At 38.7% G+C, this 6,000-nt stretch overlaps 2 protein-coding genes across 3 annotated transcripts in view; one reads left to right on the top strand and one right to left on the bottom strand.

Annotated features, from left to right (window-relative positions):
* LOC142354759 (large ribosomal subunit protein mL49-like) overlaps positions 1-6,000 on the bottom strand; it is a 423,982-nt gene that overhangs the window by 294,886 nt on the left and 123,096 nt on the right. The window lies entirely within an intron of this gene.
* The window catches only part of LOC142353954 (cytochrome P450 2C23-like), a 38,560-nt gene continuing 33,057 nt past the window's right edge, over positions 498-6,000 (top strand). The window contains exon 1 of the mRNA XM_075406187.1: positions 498-875. The gene's annotated coding sequence lies outside the window, so the exon portion shown is untranslated. The remainder of the gene's footprint in view (positions 876-6,000) is intronic.

Below are 6,000 nucleotides of genomic sequence, written 5' to 3'. Positions count from 1 at the left end.
CTTTCCTGGAGGTATCTTGACCATATAAGAACTAGAAATGGCGATGAGAAAACTCAACATTAGATAATCTATGGCTATTTTCATTTATCTTATGCAGAGTATTTGAGGCATATGTTGAAGCTTTTAGCTATACTTAACTTGTTTCGTTTCGATTACTTGATACTTTGAATCAACAGCGTCTGACGCTATCCTTGTAAGTCAAATTTTATAATCTCTTTAAGTTTGAGTTTCGATCTCTATTTCTAATATTTTTGAATTGGTTGGTAATTGGTTGATCAATCTGCGCGCATTTCTGTATGTTTTTTTTCTAGAAAAATAGAAAACTGTTGCCATATTTTGTTTGTTATTCTTTCTGCAAAACTAGTTGTTTCTTCATTGTTGTATCCCTGCATTTTGGAGCGGCTAGCCCCTAAACTTTGAAATTTTTTCTTCAGCTCTCAAAATTGTAATTTTTAGCAGAAGATCCCGACCACGATCAAGTTTTTGACGAATGTAAAAAAAATCAAACTCCGATGAGTTAATAAAATTTACTTTGATTTATTCATTTATTTAAGCGGCTTTTGTTGTCATTTGCAGTAAAGGCATATCATAAGCCTTTTCGAAAAAAAAACAGTTTTTCGAAGTAAAGACATAATTTAAATTGTGAATACAAGCAAAAAACATCGTGTTCGAAATTTATAAATCAAATTAGATTACGTAAAGTTAAGTTCTCTTTATCGAACACGCTTTTCAGGTGCGTGCGTTTCATAAGCAACGAATACTCAGATTCTAACTTGATCGAATATTGATATTTGGACTGCTTGATCAACACAAAATTGGTATATTTAATTAAACAGATTGTTTAACAATTATTATAATAAATCGTATTCGACCCCGTTTGAACGTTCAAACTGTTTATACATTGCGATCAGCTCGAATTTTAAGTTGATCACATGCGTGAAAATTTTGGCTGGAGAAACTGAATCTTCAATTAGCGTTTAATCTTCAATCAATGTTTATTAGCCTGCAACTTAGTAGGCGGCGGGGGGGGGGGGGGTGGATGGAGGGGGGTCAAAAGCAAAATAAATTCACAAAACTGGTAGAGGTATGCGAAAATCATGATAGTAATTCGTTTTTCCCATGTTAATACCTGTAAAAAGGTCAAAACTATGGAATTTTACCAATTTTTGAACATTTTTCGCAAGATTTAAAACGTTGAAATATGGCCGGAGTCCTCTGAAAAAAATTGAATACTATAATTCACATTACTATCGTGTATAAAGTTTATCAACATTTGTATTTAAACGACCAAATTCCCGGGTCACCACTTCTTAGTAGTCATACAAGGATCATATATGATATCATACAAATCATAACGTATTTCCTAGTACGATCCTTGTATGACTACTAAGAAATCATATATGAACCTTGTATGACTACAAAGAAATCATATATGATCCTAGTATGAATACCAAGAATCATACATCTATTTTTCATAAATTTTTAACCATTTATGTCTTTTAAAAATTTCATTCGGCAAGGACTCACTTATGTGATTCCCCGGCATCACTTTGTGATCCGCCAAAACACCCAAACGTACATATCATTTGCAAAGTTGGGCACTAAATTAAAGACTAAGTCCAAATACATAAATAAAGTTCGGATATTCTCTGAAGCCAGCTTATACCTTTAAATGTTCGTTTATAAAAAAAATATTTGGAAAAAATTTTTCAGATAACCTCAAATTCGTTTTCTGGATATATTAGTAGTAAATAATAAGAGCGTTAAGAGCGGGGGGGGGGGTATTCATGCGATACTAAACATGGGAATATAGGGAGTGATCATGAGTGGGAATTAGGTTAGGAGGGATTGAATGGTTTGTACATGTAAAACCTTTCCTTTCCGCTTTATTCCAATCTTTCTTTCTCGCCGCTTTCTCAGTAGTCTTAACGCTTTCAAAACACTCAATCAATTTAAATTAAAACCAAATACCTAACTCCATGCAAAATCAAGACTTGTACAGTTTTGTGTGCGCTTTTCTGCGCTATTAAATTTAATTACACAGACTAATAGCGCCTTGCAGTTTTAAACACTGGTTCTTCTGGCTCACTTTCACTGGCTTCCTCTGCTTCAAAATTAATAAACGGGTTATCGGGACTGGAGTTTTCATCTGAACTTGCATCAAAATCGACTATATCATTGCTCTCAATATCCGAATCGTTTATCAATTCAGCAGCTAGAAAACCAGGGTCGGGTGGCTGCCATGTGTTGGAGCTTTGGGTGTTGGTTTCTGGAGACGATTGTGGCACAACGAAACTGTTATCCCAGTCAGGATTTGAACTAAGCTGTAAGTCACTAAAATCGCCAGAATTTTCATAATCCCACTCCACATCGTTGTCGCTCCAATTGATTTCATCTATAGCATAATCGCCCAGTTCATAGTGGCCAAAAGGGAGGGTTTTTATGCCATCGGGTAGTATGTAGCGTTTATTATCAAACGCTGACATGCAGATTTTGTTTGTAGTTACTGTGCGCAACGAGTGGTGGTCAGAAACAATCCGGGTGTTCTCTGCACGTACACTGTTGCCTGACAGCAGGGTATTCACAAAGTCTGCGTGCCGCAGATGTTGTTGCGCAGCCTTCGTCACTCCTTTTGCTGAGAGTTTTCTACAACCTGAAAAGATAAAAAGAAAATGAGAAAAAATAAGCGCTATTTTATTTACTAACCCCCTATATAATAACAATACAAACTAACAAGTTCCAGATGTTTACTAACCAACTATATACATTTATAGTAAGACTAATATTATTGATTTCAAAGAGAATAAACTTACTTGTTGACAGAATGGAGTATAGCTTTGGCTTTAGGCAGATGAATTCGGTAATGTAGTCGCCGGCGAATTCATCCTTAAATTTAAGGACTACTTTTTTGTTACTGGCATTAAACAAGAAATGATCAGACGGGTAGTTTGAAAAATCGAAATGGCTCAGAACTGACTGCGGCTTTTCTGATAATTGCTTGTAAAAGTCTGAACTTTGAACAGAATATAAGAGGCTGTCCGTATCACTATATAACAGGCGACAGTTGAAGTTTGGACGCATGACCCGATAGTGGAAATAATACATGTGATATTTGGCTAAATCTAAGATGGTGGCTCCCACAATAGTCGGAGTGTTCCAAAAGATAGATTTTGGGCGTGTCGTCAAAGCAGCCATGTTTTCACCGAATATCATGTAGCGGTCAAACTCGAACTTAGACACTACGTTCAGCACTTGTTCAGCGTTACGCGTGATTGTAATTTTACTGCGGCGTCGCTTAGATTCGCAGTTCTTGCCGTATACAGCGTTGTTCATTAACTTGTAAAAGTTCTCCTCGAACTTATTAGATGCGACTTGTCGTTTTTCACTGTTTAACGTAATATATGGTGATAGCCAGCTTTCTTGGCGGAACTGCAGTACTCTACGCACTTTTTTGATCACAAGTCCAAGATCAATATAAAGTTTGAGCAATTTGTAGTGAACCACATATCTCTCCTTCTCAAAAAACGTTTGTAATAATTTCTTCACTTTTGATGTGGGCAGGTTGTGTTGCTCTTTCAAATTAAGTTGGTATTCTCCCAACCACTCCTCTTCAACAATGTCCTTGGCAGGGGCCAGGGGAAAATCTCGGTGATCGTCATGCAATCCTGGCGGGTATGAAAGATCGACCTCCACAAAATATCCCACGCTGGCGTTGTCGGGTGTGTCTAGGACCTCTTGAATTGTAACTTCTGTGTTGAATGCGAACTCTGAGAGGGGGAGTTTTTCAAGTTGCATCACTCCTCCGTATAAATTGTTCGCATCAACACAGAAACCGAATTGATGATCTTCTGTGCTATTGTAGTTTGGAATGTATTGGTTATTAGCAATGAAGCGCCGGTTTTCGTAGACAGAGGTGACGCCACCGCGGATTGCAGGCTCGATCATATCTAGATGTTCTCTCTCTCTGTCAATAACTCGACATTTGCTTTGCAGATCCTCAATGAAGCCTCTTTGGCCATATTGGGTAAAGTAAAAAAGAGCATGCAGTCCAACTTATAGGTAGTAAAACTCAATTCTCTGTAAAATTCACAGACACAGGCCAATAGTGCACAGTCTAATTTTAAGTAAGCGTCGTGGTAATCTTGAAGTGTTCCACAGCTAAGAATTTCCCACATCCTGCCTGCATGAGCTAAATTACTTTCTGTAATATTCACATTGCCACCGTCTAATGTGTTTCGCCACTTTTCCATTGGTGGTAGTTGTGTGTCAGAGAACTTGGCACGACTACTCATATACGAATAGGGATAGTAGCCTTTCTGTTTTAGCAGCTGAATATTCTCACCCGAGACCGTCGGAAACATTGACTTCATTATTTCAAATTGATTCGCCGGGAGTATTTCCACGAGTTTTTCAAGTGAGCTATTCATCATTTTGAAGGAGTCGATGAACCATAGATATTCATACACCTTCACCGTTGTCCCTTTTTCGTTAACAAATGTGTCAATGAGCACACCAAAGGTCATAGATATGTATTTTTCGTCCGTGGCTGGTATGACGCTGATGGTCGTTGTTGGTTCACAGTTGTTCAGGGCTAGGCAAATGACCTACGACAGGAATGAAATTGATGTTTCTCTTTGCTCGGTTGCACTTTTCATGCGCCCACCCAAGAAATTTGCCACTATAGTGACAATGGTCTAAGTCAATCGAGTTTTCTGGGTCTTCGACTTCTGAAAACGGTTTCTCACAAATCCAGCATTGTGTAGCTTGAGATTTGTCCAAACTTCGCCTGTCGCCTTTGAAAAACGGATATTTTCTCTTTTGCTTGTGGATATCTCTTGCAAGCTTGTGTAGCACTTTCACAAAATTACCCATACAGTCCTCAGAACTGTCAACTTGGTAATAAATTGGTTTGCTTGAGTGGTGATCAATTACTGTTAACGCAAACCCACACGGTTCATGGATCTCCTTTACTTGTGTAAATGCTCTGCTACTAGGTCCTTTGCATCCTGACACGGGTGTAAGAAAGGACTCAAAGTCGAAATATATTACTAAAGGTACGAACCATGTTGCAGAGAGGTTTGTAAATTTGTACGAGTTTTGATCGCCTGAAGGCATGTGAATAACTGCGGGAGCGTTGTTGCCACAGTTAGTCATGTACACATTGTAACTTTCGAGGCCGTCTCGACATATCCAAAAGCAATTTCGACAGATCCGATAACAATAACGAAAGTCAATACGTCGTACGTAGCAAACGACTTTTACAAGGTGAGTAATCAGTACATAGTGGTGATGATCGTGATCATACAACAAAAGTAGATCCATTACAAATTCGGATTCGTATGACGAAATTTTTAGAGGAAAAAGTTGCCCGTTTTCGTAGCCAAACACATTAACTTGAACATCATTCAGTTTTTCGAATTCAGGAATATCCTCAAAGCCCATAGGCATATCGAATTCACCTAATGGTTGATGAATTCCCGGTTGATTGTAAGTGGTTGGGGATGTTTTGGCAGTTTGGTAGTTCTGATCAACTCTGTCCAGACTTATTCCATGATTCAGATGATATGCTGCTACATAGCAATATCTGAAGCACTGCTGGTCTTCGTGATTTCTAATGTTGAGCAGACCGCGACAATTGGCAATTTTAGTTGGCAAAGCGATATAGGACGAGCCGCGAATTGGTCTGAAACGTGCGAATTTCACATCAACTTTCAGCACTTTTTCGAGTACCCATCCACTTCCCATCGATGCAAATGTCGTTAAAACGCTCATCATTTTTTCGACCATTCCCCAGTAGGCTGCATTCGTGAGACCGTTGACGTAGACTGGAGTCATAAGTGAGTTGGCGTATATTTCGATACGCTCATCTTCCGCATTATCGGACTGGTCATTATGGTACTTTATCAGCTGTAGTTTTGCACACAACTGAACCTTCTGTGGCCCATGGCATAACTGCTCACTTATGAGGCTGTCGATTCTGGGTTTTTGCGCACACATGAA

The sequence above is a fragment of the Convolutriloba macropyga genome, chromosome 15 (genome assembly GCF_964194025.1).
Source record: "Convolutriloba macropyga chromosome 15, txConMacr16.3, whole genome shotgun sequence".
NCBI classification, from domain to species: Eukaryota; Metazoa; Xenacoelomorpha; order Acoela; family Convolutidae; genus Convolutriloba; species Convolutriloba macropyga.
The sequence above is the reverse complement of the archived record's forward strand: the minus strand, read 5'-3'. Positions and strand labels throughout refer to the sequence as shown.